A 22,836-nucleotide genomic window follows, 5' to 3' on the forward strand; every position below is an offset into this window, starting at 1 on the left:
CACCTGGACTCGGGTGTGTCCCAGGATAAATGCACCTCTTCCCCATTCATTGAGGAGACTCTCTCCATGCAGACACAGACAGATTTTGGTTGTGCTATTTTTTGTGGCAATTTTGGTTGTTTGCGTTGGCAGTGTTCAACATCCCTCATTATCACATGTATACACACGACCAATCACTTACACTACTGACTAAATACACACCCGTGTTAATTGTATTTTCTTTACTTCAGTTAATAAATATATTTTGTTATTCTTTATCTCCACGTTGTCTCTCTTTTTGTCACGGTCTTCGAGCCGGTTCGTGACACTATAGTCAGCAAGCTGGAGCCCAACTAATGGAGACCAGTTAGAACCCAACTAACAAAACCCAACTAAAACATGACTGCAGATCAGAAGAGCAGAGACCTACAGAATGATGGCAGGGAAAATCCCCAACATCAAAAATAGATAGATTCCACGATGGGGAAACAAAGCTTCCTGAAGCATTAATGCTTTCCAGCCAATTGTCTCAAAAATAGGTTCATTACTCAAGGCTTTGAACAACACAGAATTTAGAACAGCCACATTATTATAGATGACATCCCACACCAGGGCAGCATAGCCTTAATGTCATTATTATAGATGACATCCCACACTGTAGCAACATAGCCTTAATGTCATTATTATAGATTACATCACACACCGTAGCAGCATAGCCTTTATGTCATTATTATAGATGACATCCCACACCGTAGCAGCATAGCCTTAATGTCATTATTATAGATGACATCCCACACCGTAGCATGTAGCAGCATAGCCTTTATGTCATTATTATAGATGACATCCCACACCGTAGCAGCATAGCCTTAATGTCATTATTATAGATGACATCCCACACCATAGCAGCATAGCCTCAATGTCATTATTATAGATGACATCCCACACCGTAGCATGTAGCAGCATAGCCTTTATGTCATTATTATAGATGACATCACACACCGTAGCAGCATAGCCTTACTGTCATTATTATAGATGACATCACACACTGTAGCACGTAGCAGCATAGCCTTTGTGTCATTATTATAGATGACATCCCACTCCGTAGCAGCATAGCCTTTGTGTCATTATTATAGATGACATCCCACTCCGTAGCAGCATAGCCTTTGTGTCATTATTATAGATGACATCCCACTCCGTAGCAGCATAGCCTCAATGTCATTATTATAGATGACATCCCACACCGTAGCAGCATAGCCTCAATGTCATTATTATAGATGACATCCCACACCGTAGCACGTAGCAGCATAGCCTTTATGTCATTATTATAGATGACATCACACACCGTAGCAGCATAGCCTTAATGTCATTATTATAGATGACATCCCACATCGTAGCAGCATAGCCTTAATGTCATTATTATAGATGACATCACACACTGTAGCACGTAGCAGCATAGCCTTTGTGTCATTATTATAGATGACATCCCACTCCGTAGTAGCATAGCCGTTATGTCATTATTATAGATGACATCCCACACCATAGCAGCATAGACTCAATGTCATTATTATAGATGACATCCCACACCGTAGCACGTAGCAGCATAGCCTTAATGTCATTATTATAGATGACATCAGACACCGTAGCAGCATAGCCTTAATGTCATTATTATAGATGACATCCCACACCGTAGCATGTAGCAGCATAGCCTTTATGTCATTATTATAGATGACATCCCACACCGTAGCAGCATAGCCTTAATGTCATTATTATAGATGACATCCCACACCATAGCAGCATAGCCTCAATGTCATTATTATAGATGACATCCCACACCGTAGCATGTAGCAGCATAGCCTTTATGTCATTATTATAGATGACATCACACACCGTAGCAGCATAGCCTTACTGTCATTATTATAGATGACATCACACACTGTAGCACGTAGCAGCATAGCCTTAATGTCATTATTATAGATGACATCCCACACCGTAGCAGCATAGCCTTAATGTCATTATTATAGATGACATCCCACACCGTAGCATGTAGCAGCATAGCCTTTATGTCATTATTATAGATGACATCCCACACCGTAGCAGCATAGCCTTAATGTCATTATTATAGATGACATCCCACACCATAGCAGCATAGCCTCAATGTCATTATTATAGATGACATCCCACACCGTAGCATGTAGCAGCATAGCCTTTATGTCATTATTATAGATGACATCAAACACCGTAGCAGCATAGCCTTACTGTCATTATTATAGATGACATCACACACTGTAGCACGTAGCAGCATAGCCTTTGTGTCATTATTATAGATGACATCCCACTCCGTAGCAGCATAGCCTTTGTGTCATTATTATAGATGACATCCCACTCCGTAGCAGCATAGCCTTTGTGTCATTATTATAGATGACATCCCACTCCGTAGCAGCATAGCCTCAATGTCATTATTATAGATGACATCCCACACCGTAGCAGCATAGCCTCAATGTCATTATTATAGATGACATCCCACACCGTAGCACGTAGCAGCATAGCCTTTATGTCATTATTATAGATGACATCACACACCGTAGCAGCATAGCCTTAATGTCATTATTATAGATGACATCCCACATCGTAGCAGCATAGCCTTAATGTCATTATTATAGATGACATCACACACTGTAGCACGTAGCAGCATAGCCTTTGTGTCATTATTATAGATGACATCCCACTCCGTAGTAGCATAGCCTTTATGTCATTATTATAGATGACATCCCACACCGTAGCAGCATAGCCTTAATGTCATTATTATAGATGACATCCCACACCGTAGCAGCGTAGCCTTAATGTCATTATTATAGATGACATCACACACCGTAGCAGCATAGCCTTTAATCGCTTTGAAATAAGTAAGCAAGGTTAGTTTGTATTTCATCCAACAATCTGTACTACAAATTATGGCTACAGTATATGCAATTTCTTCCACTTTTTGAGTGACACAAAGATGCTTATCTAAATGGTGAACATGGAACAGCTGTTAATTAGACTTACTTTGACTTTATTTAGTGCACCAAGAGAAAGTTTCTCGCTTACGACCACACCGGCCTGAGTACGCCTGATCTCGTCTGATCTCGGAAGCTAAGCAGGGTCGGGCCTGGTTAGTACTTGGATAGGAGACCGTCTAGGAATACCAGGTGCTGTAAGCTTTTTGTCACTGCCTTGTGGAATTTCAACTCTTTGTCCGTTTTTTCCCACAAGGCTGAAATATGTGCCCTCGCTTTGAAATAACTAAGCAAGGTTAGTTTGTATTTCATCCAACAATTTGTGCCACAAATTATGGCTACAGTATATGAAATTTATTTCACTTTTTGAATGACACAAAAATGCTTATCTAAATGGTGAACATGCAACAGCTGTTAATCAGACTCACTGACTTTATATAGTGCACCAAGAGAAAGTTTCTCGCTTACGACCACACCGGCCTGAGTACGTCTGATCTCGGAAGCTAATCAGGGTTGGGCCTGGTTAGTACTTGGATGGGAGACCGCCTGGGAATACCAGCTGCCGGCTGAGTTTTACCTCAAGTTTTGGGGTATACTTGGACCAGTGATCCTCGAAGTCTTGAAGGCCATCCTTGAGACGGGGGTCCCGTTGAAGATAGAGGGCTGCCTTTAATGGTAGCAGCGCTTGATCAGGTGAAAGCTTTTGATCGCGTGAATAGATCTTTTCTATTCAGGGTGTTAGGTACATTAGGATTTGGGGAGAAGTTCATAGGATGGATCCGTACATGATATGTCGGAGCGGGGTGCCGAGTTAGTTTAAATAATCACTTAGGTGACGTTTTTGACCTCTCGTCTGGGGTTGGGCAGGGATGCCCACTCTCGGCTCTCCTCTTTGTTCTGTACATGGAGCCTCTGGGGGCTGCCATCAGGACAGACACAGGGGTGGAGGGCTTGTTGATCCCTGGAAGCGGCGGGCTGCGTGTTAAGGTGACGTAGTATGCCGACGACACTTCCTTGCTGCTATGCAAGGACTCGTGCCTGACAAGGTCCCTTGCCATTATTGGGGATTTCACCCGAGCGTTGGGGGCGGTTCTGAACCATGCAAAGTTTTTCGGAAGATGGCGCGGTAGGACGGATGTGCCCGGGGGGGTTCTCTCTCTGTGAGGGGGCCCTGAGGATTCTTCGGGTCCATTTTGAGACCTCTGGCTCAGCGACGCTGAACTGGAACATGGGTATTGCAGTGGTACAGAAGAAGCTAGCGATGTGGAAGGCTAGGTCTTTGTCTTTTATAGGTAAGGTCCTGGTCCTAAAGGTGGATGTATTGCCATCTCGTTTGTATTTGGCGTACATCTACCCATTGCCGGCTTGTCTGAGAAGGACTCTAGTGAGGCTTGTGTTTCAGTTCATGTGGGGTGGCAGGTACGAGTGGGTCACATGCTCTGTCCCATCGGGGAGGGAGGTACCACATCTCCCCCTCAAGCTGGACGCAATTTTCGTTTCCTTTCTGTTGACGGAGCTTGCTCATCCAGTGAGACACCCGTCTGGTTACCTCCTGCGGGTGTTCTTCTCGTATCAGGCGAGAAGCGTAATGGTGTGGTCTAACACGGGTCCTCGGGCGGAATAGCTGCCGTGGCACTTTGGCCATGCGGCCAACTGGCTGCGTGCGCACCCAGAGGTTGAAGTTGCCCGGGTAGGTTGAAATCACAGGCACCTGTACGAGGAGGTCAGACAGGCAGGGAGTCCGGCGCCTGTAGCGGGCATCTCGGCGGTGGTCTGAGAGGGAGTGCAGTCGCGGGGCCTGGACAACAGGCTCAAGGACCTGAATTGGTTGAGCCTCCACAAGTGCTTGCCGGTACGTTCCATCATGTACCGGCATAGTTTGGCGCGATCCCCCACCTGTCCAAGATCCGCTTGTGGCAGTGAGGAGACTGTGCACCATGCCTTTTGGGACTGTGCCTTTGCCAGAGTAGTATGGGCTAGGGCACGGGTGTTGTTAGGATTGGTAAGGGCTGATTTTGTTTTGACATGGGCGAGGTTAGAAAGAGGTGTAGGGAGAGTGAGGGGAACGGACAGGGACAGGTTTCTGCTCTGGCTTCTCATGAGTCTCTTTAAACGGGGACTGTGGGAAGCCAGGCAGAATTTGGTAAAGACAGGGAGAGATTTGGGGGTGGAAGGAGATTTAAGAGGGAGGATGAAGAGGGAGGAGAGGAAGTGGGGGCAGCATGCGGCACGGGAGAGGTGGAAGAGGGGTTTAGGGCTGGGTGTGATTTAGGTTTGTAAGGGGATAGATTATGACGGGGAGATAGGGAAAGGTAGTTTGTAGGATGATGGGGAGGGAAGATGCTCCCCTGAGGTTTTTGTTTTGCGTTTGTTAAAAAATATACCATTGTTTGAGTTTGAATGACAAATTATGTTTTTGTAAAGAACGAATGGTATGGAACGTAATAAATTATTTATTTTTAAAATAAAAAAATCTGTTCTTATCAATTTAATATCTGATACGTCCCCCCATCGGGGGACTACACAGTAAATGGATTTTTCAAACAGGGAGTCGGAAATGGGGCTTGCTCCGTCCGCTTCACGCATCGACCCGGTATTGCAGTACCTCCGGGAACTGTGCAACACTTTTCTCCCATCAAGGAAAAATACAAATTCACAAAGCTATGTAAACAGCTAACTAGCTAGCTGGCAGAAGAAAAGGGAAAAAAACATTCAAACTGAAAGAAAGGCGAAGCGCCCTTCAATGGGGTCCACCATTTCCCTCTGTTTTACTTAAAAAAAAATAGGGTCAGGATAGTGTGTGTCTGTGACCTTTTTATCCACAGCGCCCGAAAACTTGGAAGAGTGGGTTCCGGGAGCACCCGCGGGACCCCGCCTAAAGTGCACAGAGTGCCTCGGGCCCCGACCTCTGACTTCCATACGACTCTGGTTTCTCTTCAATGCGCACAAGCCTTTCGTGGAGAGGAACACTTACGAGTTCAGCATATTTTTGGAGGGGCTTTGCTTCTTGCAGAGCCCGGTACCTTGTTTCAAGAGAAATATACAGAGATGACCCTGAGACTTTTTGCTCAGGCCTTTGACTTTGAGCCGGCTGGCTGACCGGTGGGCGGGCGGGCATATTTTTCCACTAGAAGTCGTCGCTCGGGCAATTGAGTTCAAGCCCGATGACGGACAACTGGCTGGCGTATTTGCCGAGGGCTTGGAACAAATAGTGGCACTAGGCGTGAAGAGCTAGAGACTTAAAAGACGCATTAGCGACTTTTTCCCCAAAAAAACACCTGCCTGTCGCCGGGGAAACGTTGGGTGGGGAGGGAGGGAGGAGCCAGCTTTTGCTAACCCGCTGAGGTCTGTCGAGACCTCCGGGGGCCCGGCGGTTGCAGGGTTCCATTTGTGGGTTATCGCTTCTCGGCCTTTTGGCTCAGATCAAGCTTGGTACCGAGGTGCCCCAAAGCCCGCTGTGTCAGAAGGTCGAAGGAAGGCAGGAGGGAGGGAATTTTGTTGTTTTTGCGAATTTCGGATTTAGCTTTTTCTTGTTAGTTTTTCTTTGGTCTGGAAGAAAGAAGGAGCCAATTTTGAGAGCGTCATTATCCTTGCGGAGATGGCGGAAAATTCAACCAATCGGTCGGTCCCAGGGATCGGACAGGCGAACACTCTTCGTTTTTCTTGGAGGGAGAAAGAAATGGAGCCTTTTGGACGGGAGATATTTGGAAGGACAATATTGATCGGAATGCTGAAGCTGACTGTCAAGGACGTGTTTTGCCTCCAAGGAAATTCTTTGGAGGGAGCTTTTGAAGTTGCTTTTTTTACTGAGAGCAAGCACGACGACATATCTAAGAAGGTGAGAGAGGTGGGAGACAAGAAGCAGATGTGCCATTATGAGCTCAAAAGTTTGGCGAGAAGTAACTTCAGGGTTGTAACGGTGAACATCTATAACCCGTACGTGAAGGATGAAGAGGTGAGGGCCTTTCTGGGGAGATACATGGACGGTGTCTCCTCAGCAAGGCACCTCAAGGACTCCCTGGGTTTTTGGAATGGGAGGAGAGGTTTCCAGGCCCTCCTCAGAGAGGATCCCAAGGGATTGGGTGGGTACCTTCATCCCCCAGCTATGTTCTCCCTTGGGGCTGACGGGGGACATTATATTATGCACGTCAGCCCCCGTTTTGCGGGCGCTGTATGGCCTATGGACACATCCTGGCCTCGTGCAGCACTAGGAAGTGCATATTTTGTGGATCTGGAGAGCACGAGGCCAAGGACTGTGACGAGCCGAAGGATTGCAACGGGTGTGGATCTAAAGAGCACCTGTGGCGGGATTGCCCGGCTCGTCAGCGGTCATACGCGTCAGCGGTTGGAGGGGGAGCAGGACCAGGGGATGGGGGAAGAAGAGGAAGGGAAAGAAGGTAATATCAGGCCCAGAGCGCGGGTCCAGAGGGGAAGGAAACTCAGAAACAGAAGGAGAAAGGAGTGGCAGCAGGAGGAGACGTGCAAAGGGTTGAGAAGGACGGAGCTGAAGAAGAGGGAGTGGAGAGGCAGGAGACGTGACGGCGGAGAGAGAGGTAGTGGAGGAGGGAACGGTGAAGAGAACAGAGGGAGAAGTGGAGATGGGAGAAGGAGTGGGGGGACATCCTCGTGGAAGAACTGAGGGAAATGGTGGAGGAGCTAGCGGGGAAGGGGGGTGGTGTCTCCCCGCTACATCCTACACCAAAGAACAAAGGGAAGAGGAAGGGGAGCCCGAAACGCAGTAAGAGGGAGGGGCAGGGGGAAGGGGAGGCTAAGCGAGCGACTTGGGGGGGAGAGTCCATTGGCCTCTCTAGTTACCTCAGCCCCCCACGATCTGGTGGAGGGTGACTCCAGTGAGGGGCCTGGGGACTGTTTGGCAGGATCGCAACTCTTGTTTGGGGAGATGGGATCCCCTCCCCTACAGGGAGGCAGGGTTGGAGGGTGGCGGTGTGGAACCCAGGATGCAGGGCACTCAGAGGCCTAACACACTGCCTGCATCCTGGATTGGAGAGATGGAGGTGGACGGGGGGATGTCAGGAGAGGGGAGGACGTCCCCGCCGGGGGAGATGGAGCAGGGGAGCATCGGGTGAGTCTCCTGTTTTTTGTTTGGTTTGGGTTTATTTTTAGAGGGGTTGTATTTAATTAATAATTAATATTTCTGTTAAATTGTTTAGTTTAAATGTAAGGGGTTTAAGGGATTTTGTTAAAAGGAGGGCGGTTTTTAGTTTTTTGGAAGGGGTGGGATTTGAAGTTTTTTTTTTACAAGAGGTTCACCTGAGGGATGGAGGGAATGTTGTGGGATAAGGGGGAATCAGTTTGGGGTATAGGTGGGGTTCATTCAACGGGAGTGGGGATTTTGTTTGGTAATAGGGAGATGAAAGTAGAGGGCACTTTTGTAGTAATGCAGGGGAGGGTTTTGGGGGTAGATGTCACTTTTAGGGATAGTAGGTATAGGTTAGTGGTGGTGTATGGACCACAGGTGGCGGCAGACAGGAGGGAGATGGTGGACTGTCTGACGCCCCTGTGTGTTACAAATAGGCACTTGGTGATAGGAGGTGATTTTAATATAGATTTAGGGATAGTGGGGATAGCAGTGCAGGCGCTATCACCGGGCTAATGGCTTGCCATGGTCTGGTTGATGGTGGCCTGCACACTACTCCTACATGGCGCAACTCCAGGGGGGGAGAAAACATCCAAAATGACAAGGGGCGCCGGTGGGGGGTGCTCCCTATCCAATTGTGGACCCCTTGCTACCCCGTAATGGTAACCCATTCAAATCACCAGGTGCGCGGATGTGCATTTGCAATATGTTTCAATGGGCGTTTATCATCTTGAATTTGTCATGCTCAAAAATACTGCAGAAATGCAAAATTGACTGGCCTGATGAACTCAGGATGGCCGGTCAGTGATAGTGGTTCCTCTCCATCGCTCGTTGGGGTTGATTTCAGAATGTCACTTTGGTGATGGTACCTCACTGTTTAAACATATTGCAAATAGACAAAAGTCACCAGCAAGTCACTGTCCATCAGTCAATTAGATATCATTCTGACACCAAACTGATACAAACTGACACCACACCCACTTTTCCCAACTTGTTTAGAAGCCAACAATCACATATTTCAGAGCGGGCCCAAAATTTACAGCGCCTTCTGTTCAAACCACAATAAAAACGTAAAACACGTAGTTACGTTCTAGCTGTGGGTCCAGTTCTGACATTATGTGTAGGCCTAGCTGAGGCGACCCCGAATCCCAAGTTTCGGCTCGATAGGTCATTTGGTGCACGAGCAAGACCTTAATTGGTGCTGAAAATCCACTTTTTTCCATGCCTTGCTACGGGGTCCTTGGGTCCTTGAATTAGCAATCGGACAGAAACTTTGGGGTCTGTCTCTATGGGCCGAGGCGGTTGCAATGCACCTAGTCTTGCGACTCTGGGACATTTCTAAATGTCATCATTTTCGTGATGTAAAAATTAATTGAAGCCATTGCAAATGTACGAGGCTGTTCTAGAGCAACATAACTCACCACGCACTATCAACCTGAGCTCTAGGTCTGATGGTTATTTAATAGTTTGACCAAAGTTAACTATTGTAGGCTGTGTGTCCCTCCGTCCAAGCTGTGTGTGTGATTGATTGTTCTTGGAAATTTTATGGGACACATGACTGATTTACAGTTCATGAGGGTTGCCTAATCGCAAGATTTTACTTTTTTAACCCTTCGAAACAGCCCCTGTGAGACCAATTATGGCACTTCCGGTTTACACAGGACGCTAAAAGTCAATACATATCCTCATTGGAGTATGCTTTTACAGAATCCTGAGTTTTAAGTCTTTACGTTAAGAACTGACTTATTTACGGAGGGTTTAGTGTGTGTGTGTGTGTTATCACAGAAATCTCGCAGAGCTCCGAAGCAGACTTTAAAACGATTTGTATGAACACGCTGCAACTGGATTTGTAACTGTTTAAAAAATTGTAAAAACTATTTTTGAACATCACCAATTTGACATTGTACGATTTCTCTTAAGGTATGAAAGCATAGGGGAATATCCAATTCCAGCTCCCATATTGGAATTCCCATTGCTTCCACAATGTGTCAACAGTCTTTGTTCTTAGCTTCAGGCTTGTAACTTCAATAACTTGGTTAACTTCCAAACTGGTCTACAACGACACCAGTTTGGAAATCTGTGTTTGCGCGTGCAATGAGGAGGACGCGCGCCTGCTAATATTGCTTTCCTATTGAACAAACTTCTTTCCGTATGAAATATTATAGTTTAATTACATTTTAGGGTACCTGAGCACTAACTAGAAACGTACTTTGACTTGTTGAATCAAAGTTTAGGCATAGATTTTCGGATTGCTTTCTCTGCATGTTGAACGAGTGGATTACTCAAATCGATGGTGCCAACTAAATCGACTTTTTGGGATATGAAGAATAATTTTATCTAACAAAATGACACTACATGTTATAGCTGGGACCCTTTGTATGACAAATCAGAGGAAGATTTTCAAAAAGTGAATATTTAATGAAACCTATGATTGTGGCATGCTTTCTTAGATTTTGCACTGACAACCGGACTGTTACCCACTCCCACTTATGGAAGATTGTGTTTACCAGGTTGGTGCTGCCCGGTTTTTCAGCAAGTTTGATTTGCTGAAGGGTTACTGGGAAGTGCCTTTGTCATCAAGAGATCGTGAAATACAGTCCCTTGCGAAAGTATTCGGCCCCCTTGAACTTTGCGACCTTTTGCCACATTTCAGGCTTCAAACATAAAGATATAAAACTGTATTTTTTTGTGAAGAATCAACAACAAGTGGGACACAATCGTGAAGTGGAACGACATTTATTGGATATTTCAAACTTTTTTAACAAATCAAAAACTGAAAAATTGGGCGTGCAAAATTATTCAGCCCCCTTAAGTTAATACTTTGTAGCGCCACCTTTTGCTGCGATTACAGCTGTAAGTCGCTTGGGGTATGTCTCTATCAGTTTTGCACATCGAGAGACTGATTTTTTTCTCCATTCCTCCTTGCAAAACAGCTCGAGCTCAGTGAGGTTGGATGGAGAGCATTTGTGAACAGCAGTTTTCAGTTCTTTCCACAGATTCTCGATTGGATTCAGGTCTGGACTTTGACTTGGCCATTCTAACACCTGGATATGTTTATTTTTGAACCATTCCATTGTAGATTTTGCTTTATGTTTTGGATCATTGTCTTGTTGGAAGACATATCTCCGTCCCAGTCTCAGGTCTTTTGCAGACTCCATCAGGTTTTCTTCCAGAATGGTCCTGTATTTGGCTCCATCCATCTTCCCATCAATTTTAACCATCTTCCCTGTCCCTGCTGAAGAAAAGCAGGCCCAAACCATGATGCTGCCACCACCATGTTTGACAGTGGGGATGGTGTGTTCAGGGTGATGAGCTGTGTTGCTTTTATGCCAAACATAACGTTTTTAGCATTGTTGCCAAAAAGTTCAATTTTTGTTTCATCTGACCAGAGCACCTTCTTCCACATGTTTGACAGTGCCCGAGATGGCATAGCAGTTCAGTCGTCTTTTGTCCTCGTCTTGTCGTGTCCTGTATATATATATATATTTACAACTTTTTTTCACGTAGTTTTATTTTCCATCAACTCATCTTCAAAACACTCTCCTGCAACCCGCCTCACCAATTTATATTTATAAATAAGTATTATTTACCTAAAATCTGCAATCCTCCAAGATGCTAGCCAGAAACTCCAAGAAGCTAGCCAGGAGCTTGCTAGAAGCTAATCAGAAGCTAGTTCAGAAGCTAGTTAGCTTCTTTACTGGCAAATCGTTAGTATTCAGCTAACCACGGTTTGTGGTCATCAGCTATGCTTTAGCTCGAAAATCTATCGCCAGTTTTGTACGGCGCAGCGCGGCTCGGAACGGAACATACCGGACCAATTTTTCTGTCCATGTCCTTGGATTTCAACTGCTCTCTGGACATTCATTCCCGGATCTCACAGCTAGCTAGCTGCTATCCGTGTGTCTATCTGCTCTCGTCGATTCCGGAGCAAACATCAATTACTCCGGAGCTAGCCAGCTCCGTCAATCACTCCTGAGCTCCGTCAATCACTCCTGGACCCGTTTTACTGCCTACGCGGAGCCCCACCGGGCCTTCACAACTGGACTGCCGACGTTATCTACCCGAAGGAGATACGGCTGGCTCCTCCGTCGCGACGTTACCTGAACGCCCATCTGCGGCCTGCTAACCGTTAGCTGTCTTACCGGCTGCTCTCAGAATAGACAAATCGGACAATTTATTTATTTTTATTATTATTGTTTCTTCTTGGGCCTCTATAACTATATCTATTGTTTTTATTTTATTTTTGTTGTTGTGTGATTTGGACTAATCCCCTCCACCATACGGAACCCCACTAATCTACTGACAGAACGCAAGAGGTGGCCAACAGACCTCCATCCTATGCAACCTTGCTACCGATGTCCTGGCTAGCTGTCTAAATCGCCGTGACCCCCAAACCAACCACTCCACTCACTGGACTCTTTTGATCACTCGACTAAGGATGCCTCCCCTTAATGTCAATATGTCTTGTCCATTGCTGTTCTGGTTAGTGTTTATTGGCTTATTTCACTGTAGAGCCTCTAGTCCTGCTCACTATACCTTATCCAATTTATTAGTTCCACCACCCACACATGCAATGACATCTCCTGGTTTCAATGATGTTTCTAGAGACAATATCTCTCTCTTCATCACACAATATCTAGGTTTACCTCCACTGTATTCACATCCTACCATACCTTTGTCTGTACATTATACCTTGATGCTATCTTATCGCCCCCAGAAACCTCCTTTTACTCTCTGTTCCAGACGTTCTAGACGACCAATTCTTATTGCTTTTAGCCATACCCTTATTCTCCTCCTCCTATGTTCCTCTGGCGATGTAGAGGTGAATCCAGGCCCTGCAGTGCCTAGCTCCACTCCTATTCCCCAGGCGCTCTCTTTTGATGACTTCTGTAACCGTAATAGCCTTGGTTTCATGCATGTTAACATTAGAAGCATCCTCCCTAAGTTTGTTCTATTCACTGCTTTAGCACACTCTGCCAACCCGGATGTTCTAGCTGTGTCTGAATCCTGGCTTAGGAAGACCACCAAAAATTCTGAAATTTTAATTCCAAATTACAACATTTTCAGACAAGATAGAACTGCCAAAGGGGGCGGTGTTGCAATCTACTGCAAAGATAGCCTGCAGAGTTCTGTCCTACTATCCAGGTCTGTACCCAAACAATTTGAACTTCTACTTTTAAAAATCCACCTCTCTAAAAACAAGTCTCTCACCGTTGCCGCCTGCTATAGACCACCCACTGCCCCCAGCTGTGCTCTGGACACCATATGTGAACTGATTGCCCCCCATCTATCTTCAGAGCTCGTGCTGCTAGGCGACCTAAACTGGAACATGCTTAACATCCCAGCCATCCTACAATCTAAACTTGATGCCCTCACACTCAAATTATCAATGAACCTACCAGGTGCCCTCCAAAGCCTTAAACACGGGCACCCTCATAGATATCATCCTAACCAACTTTCCCTCTAAATACACCTCTGTTGTCTTCAACCAAGATCTCAGCGATCACTGCCTCATTGCCTGCATCCGTAATGGGTCAGCGGTCAAACGACCTCCACTCATCACTGTAAAACGCTCCCTGAAACACTACAGCGAGCAGGCCTTTCTAATCGACCTGGCCGGGGTATCCTGGAAGGATATTGATCTTATCCCGTCAGTAGAGGATGCCTGGATATTTTTTTAAATGCCTTCCTAACCATCTTAAATAAACATGCCCCATTCAAGAAATTTAGAACCAGGAACAGATATAGCCCTTGGTTCTCCCCAGACCTGACTGCCCTTAACCAACACAAACACATCCTATGGCGTTCTGCATTAGCATCGAACAGCCCCCGTGATATGCAGCTATTCAGGGAAGCTAGAAACCGTTATACACAGGCAGTTAGAAAAGCCAAGGCTAGCTTTTTCAAGCAGAAATTTGCTTCCTGCAACACTAACTCAAAAAGGTTCTGGGACACTGTAATGTCCATGGAGAATAAGAACACCTCCTCCCAGCTGCCCACTGCACTGAAGATAGGAAACACTGTCACCACTGATAAATCCACCATAACTGAGAATTTCAATAAGCATTTTTCTACGGCTGGCCATGCTTTCCACCTGGCTACTCCTACCCCGGTCAACAGCACTGCACCCCCAACAGCAACTCGCCCAAGCCTTCCCCATTTCTCCTTCTCCCAAATCCATTCAGCTGATGTTCTGAAAGAGCTGAAAAATCTGGACCCTTACAAATCAGCCGGGCTAGACAATCTGGACCCTTTCTTTCTAAAATTATCTGCCAAAATTGTTGCCACCCCTATTACTAGCCTGTTCAACCTCTCTTTCGTGTCGTCTGAGATTCCCAAAGATTGGAAAGCAGCTGCGGTCATCCCCCTCTTCAAAGGGGGGGACACTCTTGACCCAAACTGCTACAGACCTATCTATCCTACCATGCCTTTCTAAGGTCTTCGAAAGCCAAGTCAACAAACAGATTACCGACCATTTCGAATCTCACCATACCTTCTCTGCTATGCAATCTGGTTTCAGAGCTGGTCATGGGTGCACCTCAGCCACGCTCAAGGTCCTAAACGATATCTTAACCGCCATCGATAAGAAACATTACTGTGCAGCCGTATTCATTGATCTGGCCAAGGCTTTCGACCCTGTCAACCACCACATCCTCATCGGCAGACTCGACAGCCTTGGTTTCTCAAATGATTGCCTCGCCTGGTTCACCAACTACTTCTCTGATAGAGTTCAGTGTGTCAAATCGGAGGGTCTGCTGTCCGGACCTCTGGCAGTCTCTATGGGGGTGCCACAGGGTTCAATTCTTGGACCGACTCTCTTCTCTGTATACATCAATGAGGTCGCTCTTGCTGCTGGTGAGTCCCTGATCCACCTCTACGCAGACGACACCATTCTGTATACTTCCGGCCCTTCTTTGGACACTGTGTTACCAACCCTCCAGGCAAGCTTCAATGCCATACAACTCTCCTTCCGTGGCCTCCAATTGCTCTTAAATACAAGTAAAACTAAATGCATGCTCTTCAACCGATCGCTACCTGCACCTACCCGCCTGTCCAACATCACTACTCTGGACGGCTCTGACTTAGAATACGTGGACAACTACAAATACTTAGGTGTCTGGTTAGACTGTAAACTCTCCTTCCAGACCCATATCAAACATTTCCAATCCAAAGTTAAATCTATAATTGTCTTCCTATTTCACAACAAAGCATCCTTCACTCATGCTGCCAAACATACCCTTGTAAAACTGACCATCCTACCAATCCTCGACTTCGGCGATGTCATTTACAAAATAGCCTCCAATACCCTACTCAACAAATTGGATGCAGTCTATCACAGTGCAATCAGTTTTGTCACCAAAGCCCCATATAATACCCACCATTGCGACCTGTACGCTCTCGTTGGCTGGCCCTCGCTTTATACTCGTCGCCAAACCCACTGGCTCCATGTCATCTACAAGACCCTGCTAGGTAAAGTCCCCCCTTATCTCAGCTCGCTGGTCACCATAGCATCTCCCACCTGTAGCACACGCTCCAGAAGGTATATCTCTCTAGCCACCCCCAAAACCAATTCTTTCTTTGGCCGCCTCTCCTTCCAGTTCTCTGCTGCCAATGACTGGAACGAACTACAAAAATCTCTGAAACTGGAAACGCTTATCTCCCTCACTAGCTTTAAGCACCAACTGTCAGAGCATCTTACCGATTACTGCACCTGTACACCTGTACATAGCCCACCTATAATTTAGCCCAAACAACTAGCTCTTTCCCAACTGCATTTTATTTATTTATTTATTTTGCTCCTTTGCACCCCATTATTTTTATTTCTACTTTGCACATTCTTCCATTGCAAAACTACCATTCCAGTGTTTTACTTGCTATATTGTATTTACTTTGCCACCATGGCCTTTTTTGCCTTTACCTCCCTTCTCACCTAATTTGCTCACATTGTATATAGACTTGTTTATACTGTATTATTGACTGTATGTTTGTTTTACTCCATGTGTAACTCTGTGTCGTATCTGTCGAACTGCTTTGCTTTATCTTGGCCAGGTCGCAATTGTAAATGAGAACTTGTTCTCAACTTGCCTACCTGGTTAAATAAAGGTGAAATAATTTTTTTTTTAAACAAATGTTTGGTGTGTCTCCCAGGTGGTTTGTGGCAAACTTTAAACGACACTTTTTATGGATATCTTTAAGAAATGGCTTTCTTCTTGCCACTCTTCCATAAAGGCCAGATTTGTGCAATATACGACTGATTGTTGTCCTATGGATAGAGTCTCCCACCTCAGCTGTAGATCTCTGCAGTTCATCCAGAGTGATCATGGGCCTCTTGGCTGCATCTCTGATCAGTCTTCTCCTTGTATGAGCTGAAAGTTTAGAGGGACGGCCAGGTCTTGGTAGATTTGCAGTGGTCTGATACTCCTTCCATTTCAATATTATCGCTTGCACAGTGCTCCTTGGGATGTTTAAAGCTTGGGAAATCTTTTTGTATCCAAATCCGGCTTTAAACTTCTTCACAACAGTATCTCGGACCTGCCTGGTGTGTTCCTTGTTCTTCATGACGCTCTCTGAGCTTTTAACGGACCTCTGAGACTATCACAGTGCAGGTGCATTTATACGGAGACTTGATTACACACAAGTGGATTGTATTTATCATCCTTAGTCATTTAGGTCAACATTGGATCATTCAGAGATCCTCACTGAACTTCTGGAGAGAGTTTGCTGCACTGAAAGTAAAGGGGCTGAATAATTTTGCACACCCAATTTTTCAGTTTTTGATTTGTTAAAAAAGTTTGAAATATCCAATAAATGTCGTTCCACTTCATGATTGTTTCCCACTTGTTGTTGATTCTTCACAAAAAAATAGTTTTATATCTTTATGTTTGATGCCTGAAATGTGGCAAAAGGTCGCAAAGTTCAAGGGGGCCAAATACTTTCGCAAGGCACTGTATCTGCTTTTATTATTCCTTCAGGTCTTTCTCCTATTCGGTCAGGAGTTGAGGCCTACGCAATGTTCCTGCTACGTTTCAGTGTCTAATGAATAGGGTGACCCTCGGGGCTTGAAGGCTGTGCTATTTATCTAGATGATGTGGTTGTTTTATAGTGACACTTGGGAGCGCGATCTGGTGCAGATACAGAATCTGTTTGAACATTTGGCTGAGGCCTGTCTCACTGTGAACTCTGCCAAATGAGTTTGCCCAGACAACAGTGACCTACCTCGGCAGAGTGGTCGGGCAGGGTCGTGTTCTCCCGCTGCGGGCTAAAGTGGCCACTATAGTTCTGTTTCCACTGCCCACCACCAAGAAGGAGCTGCAACGCTTCCTAGGTAAGGTTGGAACTTTCGGGGGTTTTGCTTCAACTTCTCCAAGGTTGTAGTACCTCTGACTGATCTGTTGAAGGAGAGGGCTGATTTAATCTGGTATTCCTGCTGTCAGAGTGCTTTTGAAAATGCTTCTTAGTTCTGACCCTGTGTTGGCTGCCCAATGATTTGAACTGCCTTCAGCCTATATGTGGATACAAGTAACGTAGGGACAGGTGTAGTGTTGCTTCAAGCAGATGGGGGTGTTGAACATCCTGTTAGTTATTTCTCCCGAAAGTTTAACAGCTATCAGTTGATTTATTCAGTGGGGGAGAAAGAGGCCCTTGCTTTAATCTGGGCATTGAAGCATATTGAGGTATGTGTGTGGTCCCTATTGTGGTTTACACTGACCACAAACAACTCCTGCACACCATGCTTTGCCTAAAAAGCAGGATTATGCGTTGATGTTTGTTCCTGCAGGCGTTTGGATGTACGACATGTAAAAAGTGTGGATAATGTGCTTTAACGTGCACCGATTTCGTCGATCTTCGGATGCCTTCATTGTTTGTTTTTATTTTTCGGTTGGTGGTTTTTAAATGTTCACACACAAGATGCAGCGGTTTTTGGAAAATATTTGTTGTGCATTTTGTTGTAAAGAATTCCCGCCAGTACTAGCTAGCAACTTACTGTGTCTGGTGGGGGGGGGGGGGTTCATATATTTTGTACAGTGTGTGAGTGCAGAGTTGATGGTGGGACGTGCATTGCATGACTTGCAATTTTGTGCCGTTCCTAACAGGTACATTGTTAAAGATATTATATAGTAATTGTATTATTTTGGTAACTAGCCCAGTGAACAAGCACCAAACGAGCGTGCGTGAGTGCAGAGTTGATGGTGAGACGTGCATTGCATGACTTGCAATTTTGTGCATAAACATTTTTTTAAAGTAACGCTTAAAAGCCTACACTCACCCGTGTGCACTTCCCTAACATTCTGCACACTATCCCGCTTAATTAAAATAGCAACCCCACAAGTCCTCTCCCTACCATTATTAAAATAAAGCAAATCCATCCATCACTTTCTTACTCCATCTATCATACTGTCAGTCCAGTGTCTCTTGAAGGCATGAAATAACCTGAAGTAGGCTTACTGTCCGGTCTAACTTTTCCATATGTCTTAGTCTCATTAATATTGACAGATATAACGCTCACCATGAGTAGGAGTTTGTTTATTGTTTCCATCATACAGACTGCATCTGAAGCTGCTGTTTTGGAACATGAGTTCAAGTCAGAAGTTTAGCCATATACATGTAAACCCAGTTGTTCGCAATTTATGACATTTTAATCCTAGTAAAAATTCCCTGTCTTAGGTCAGTTAGCATCACCACTTTTTATTTTAAGAATGTGAAATGTCATTAGAAATAGTACATTCATTTCAGCACATTCCCAGTGGGTCAGAAGTTTACATACTCATTTAGTGTATTTGGTAGCATTGCCTTTAAATTGTTTAACTTGGGTAGCCTTCCACAAGCTTCCCACAATAAATTGGATACATTTGGCCCATTCCTCCTGACAGAGCTGGTGTAACTGAGTCCGGTTTGTAGTCCTCCTTGCTTGCACATGCTTTTTCAGTTGTGCCCACACATTTTCATTTGGATTATGGTGAGGGCTTTGTGATGGCCACTCCAATACCTTGACTTCGTTGTCTTTAAGCGATTTTGCCACAACTTTGGAAGTATCCTTGGTCATTGTCCATTTGGAAGACACATTTGTGACCAAGCTTTAACTTCCTGACTGATGAATTTACATGTTGCTTCAATATATCCACATAATTTTCCGCCTCATGATGCCATCTATTTTGTGAAGTGCACCAGTTCATCCAGCAGCAAAGCACCCCCGTGCTTCCCGGTTGGGATGGTGTTCTTCGGCTCGCAAGCCTCCCCCTTTTTCCTCCAAACATAACGATGGCCAAACTGTTCTATTTTTGTTTCATCAGACCAGGGGACAATTCTCCAAAAAGTACGATCTTTGTCCCCATGTGCAGTTGCAAACCATAGTCTAGCTATTTTTATGGCGGTTTTGGAGTAGTGGCTTCTTCCTTGCTGAGCTGCCTTTCAGGTTTTGTGGATAGATAATTTTCTACCTGTTTCCTCCAGCAACTTCACAAGGTCCTTTGCTGTTGTTCTGGGATTGATTTGCACTTTTCTCACCAAAGTATGTTCATCTCTAGGAGACCGAAGGCGTCTCCTTCCTGAGTGGTATGACGGCTGCATGGTCCCATGGTGTTTATACAGATGAACGGGGTACCCTCAGGCATTTGGCAATTGCTCCCAACGATGAACCAGACTGGCGGAGATCTACAATTTTGTTTCTGAGGTCTTGGCTGATTTATTTAGATTTTCCCATGATGTCAAGCAGAGGCACTGAGTTTGAAGGTAGGCCTTGAAATACATCCACAGGTACACCACCAATTGACTCAATGTCAATTAGCCTATCAGAATCTTCCAAGACGTTTATAGCTACAGTGAATTTTCAGTGAAATAAATGACTTGTGTCATGCACAAAGTAGATGTCCTAACCGACTTGCCAAAACTACAGTCTGTTCATTACCTTTGACCATCTTCTTTGTTGGCACTCCTAGCTGTACCATAAACATCACTATTGGGTCTTTTTTTAATTAAATCGGTCCATATATAGCCTAGATATCGATCTATGAAGACTGTGTGATCAACGAAAAAAATTGCGTTTTATAACGTAACGTCATTTTTTTTAATTAAAAAAGTTGACGATAAACTTTCACAAAACACTTCGAAATACTTTTGTAATGCAACTTTAGATATTAGTAAACGTTAATAAGCGATCAAATTGATCACGAGGCGATGTGTATTCTATAGCTGTACATCTGGAAATAATGTCTGGGTAAATCTCAACCAAAATATCCGGTCGGAGACCGGAAGAACTGCGCTGCCTTGTGTCTGTTTGACCAAGAAACAAATAGTAGGCAAATGACAAGACTGTTGACATCGTGTGGAAGCTGTAGGTATTGCAACCTCGGCCCCATTTAATGTGGTTCACGGTTAACAATTGGTTGAAGTGGCGCATGGATATATTTTCCCATTTTTAGTGATCAGATTTTCCTGCACTTTTCGATGAAACGCACGTTCTGTTATAGTCACAGCCGTGATTTAACCAGTTTTATAAACGTCTGAGTGTTTTCTATCCACACATACTAATCATATGCATATACTATATTCCTGGCATGAGTAGCAGGGTGCTGAAATGTTGCGCGATTTTTTACAGAATGTTCGAAAAAGTAGGGGGTAGGAGTAACAGGTTAACAAGGCATTTGTGGAGTGGTTGAAACACTTAGGTTGGTGTCATTAAAACTTGTTTATGTAAACTTCCGACTTCAACTGTACGTACTGACCCATACGTATGCGAGATTGGGGGCAGAGGAACAGTTCAGGTGGATTTCGGTCAGCAAATCCCATCTAGATCCAAACATGGTTCATGTGGACAGAATGATGTAAGTAAAATCTGTAACTATTGTCAAAGTGAAGACCACTGGAAGAATGCGTGTCCTGTTCTTGGTTAAAGGTCAGCAAATTGGCCAGCATAAATGTAAAACCTGTTGTGTTAGCTGGGCCTGTTCCTCCTCTTGCGGAAGCTCAAGAATTGTCCAAACCTTTTAGTACTGATTATTCACCATTTTTCACAGAGGGTTGTTTCACTGTTGGGAAGTGATGTGCCAGTAAAGATTCTGCGAGACACTGGTGCCTCCGAATTATTTGTTTTGGAGTCTGTTCTTACTTTTTCTTTGTAGACAGATACAGTAACCAGTGTTCTGATTCAAGGGATAGGTTTGAATACATTGTCTGTACCCTTGCACAAAGTCAAACGTATATCTGACCAAGTGCAAGGTGAAGTTTCCCTTGGTGTGTCCCTTTCTGCCCATTAATGGTGTTCATGTGATTTTGGTAACAACTTTGCCTGTAGTCGTGTCTGGCGGTTTCTCATACCCCATCCCATGTAGGGATTATCGATGAAAACGTACAGCGAATCCTGGAGGTATTCTCTGCATGCACTGTGACTCGTGCTATGAGCGGTGCTGACACTAACGTTCAAACGGAATATACACAACACGTAACCGAACAGTTAGGCAAAGGTTAATAATTTAATGGATTATCTGTCCTGTAGGGATATTGTGATGGAGCAGTCCGCTGATCCTACCCTTATTAAGGTTTATTTGATCAAGTACGTCTGGTTGAGGTAAGGCGTGTTGCCCAGGGTTACAACTTTCAAGATCAGTTGTTGATAAGGAAATGGACGCCTCACAGCAAAAGTTGTGGGTGATGCTATTGTTCAGATCTCTTTCCTTCTAAGCTTTGATCTAGTTTTGAAAACATCTCATGACATTTCTGATCACTTAGGGGTTTTTAAAACCTATGATCGAATTGTGCATCATTTTTATTGGCCTCGTTTAAAGACATTTCCGCTTACATCAAAACATGCCATGTTTGTCAGATGACTCGGAAGCCTAATCAGATGTTAAGGCCCGTTCCGCTACAACAAACTACTGTTAAAGGCCAGCCATTTGAGCATTTGCTTATTGCTTGTGTTGGACCCTTACCCCGTTCTAAAGCTGGTAGCACCTACACGTTAACTGGGATGTGTCAGGTTACGAGATCCTGCAGCCTATCCACTTCGCAACATTACCACTAAATCTGTTGTGAAGGCTTTTTCACCGTTCTCTAGATTTTTGGAATACCTCAGCTGATTCAGAGCCATCAGTGTTCCAACTTCACTTTGCACATATTTTTACAAGTCTTGTGACAATTGTGTTTAAAACATAATCAGTCCAGTGCTTATCATGTGCAGAGTCAAGGGGCCCTTGAGCCTTTATATATATATATATATATATATATATATATATGCCATTTATCAGACTTTGAAGTCACTGTTACGTGCATACTGCACTGAATTAAAATGTGACTGGGAAGATGGGTTACGCTGGTTGCTACTCGTTGTTAAAGAAGTATCACGAGTGTACTGGCTCCAGTTCTAATGACCTTGATTTTAGTCATACTGTGCAAGGCCCTCTTGCTGTATTAAAGGAGGATTGGAAGGTGGTTGAACCTCCCCCAAATTTGTTGTCATCTGTTAGTGTTTCTGACACCGGTTGTATGTAGCTTGTGAAATGGCTAAAGAAAAACTAGCTTCCTCTCAGGTGAGGATGAAAAGGTTGTTTGACCGGCTCGCAGAGCCGCAACAATTTAGTCCAGGGTTCTCCTTTTCAGGCCAAATTCAGCGGCCCATACACTGTGGTTCGCCAATTGTCTGATCTGAACTATCGGATTGCAATCCCTGAGCACAGAAAGAAGAATCAGCTCTGCCACGTCAATTTGTTAAAGCCCTATTATGCTCGTTTGTCTTCTGAATTGACTAAAGCAGAACTATGTGCTAAAACT

At 44.7% G+C, this 22,836-nt stretch overlaps 1 non-coding gene and 1 pseudogene across 1 annotated transcript; both read left to right on the forward strand.

Moving 5' to 3' along the window:
• Positions 1-3,060: 3,060 nt before the first annotated feature.
• LOC124015813 lies at positions 3,061-3,179 on the forward strand (annotated as a pseudogene).
• Positions 3,180-5,419: 2,240 nt separating this feature from the next.
• Positions 5,420-5,602, forward strand: LOC124015885. The gene has a single exon (XR_006835247.1). It is a non-coding gene; the product is annotated as a U2 spliceosomal RNA (small nuclear RNA).
• Positions 5,603-22,836: the final 17,234 nt, after the last annotated feature.

This window comes from Oncorhynchus gorbuscha, linkage group LG02 (genome assembly GCF_021184085.1).
Source record: "Oncorhynchus gorbuscha isolate QuinsamMale2020 ecotype Even-year linkage group LG02, OgorEven_v1.0, whole genome shotgun sequence".
In the NCBI taxonomy this organism is placed as follows: domain Eukaryota; kingdom Metazoa; phylum Chordata; class Actinopteri; order Salmoniformes; family Salmonidae; genus Oncorhynchus; species Oncorhynchus gorbuscha.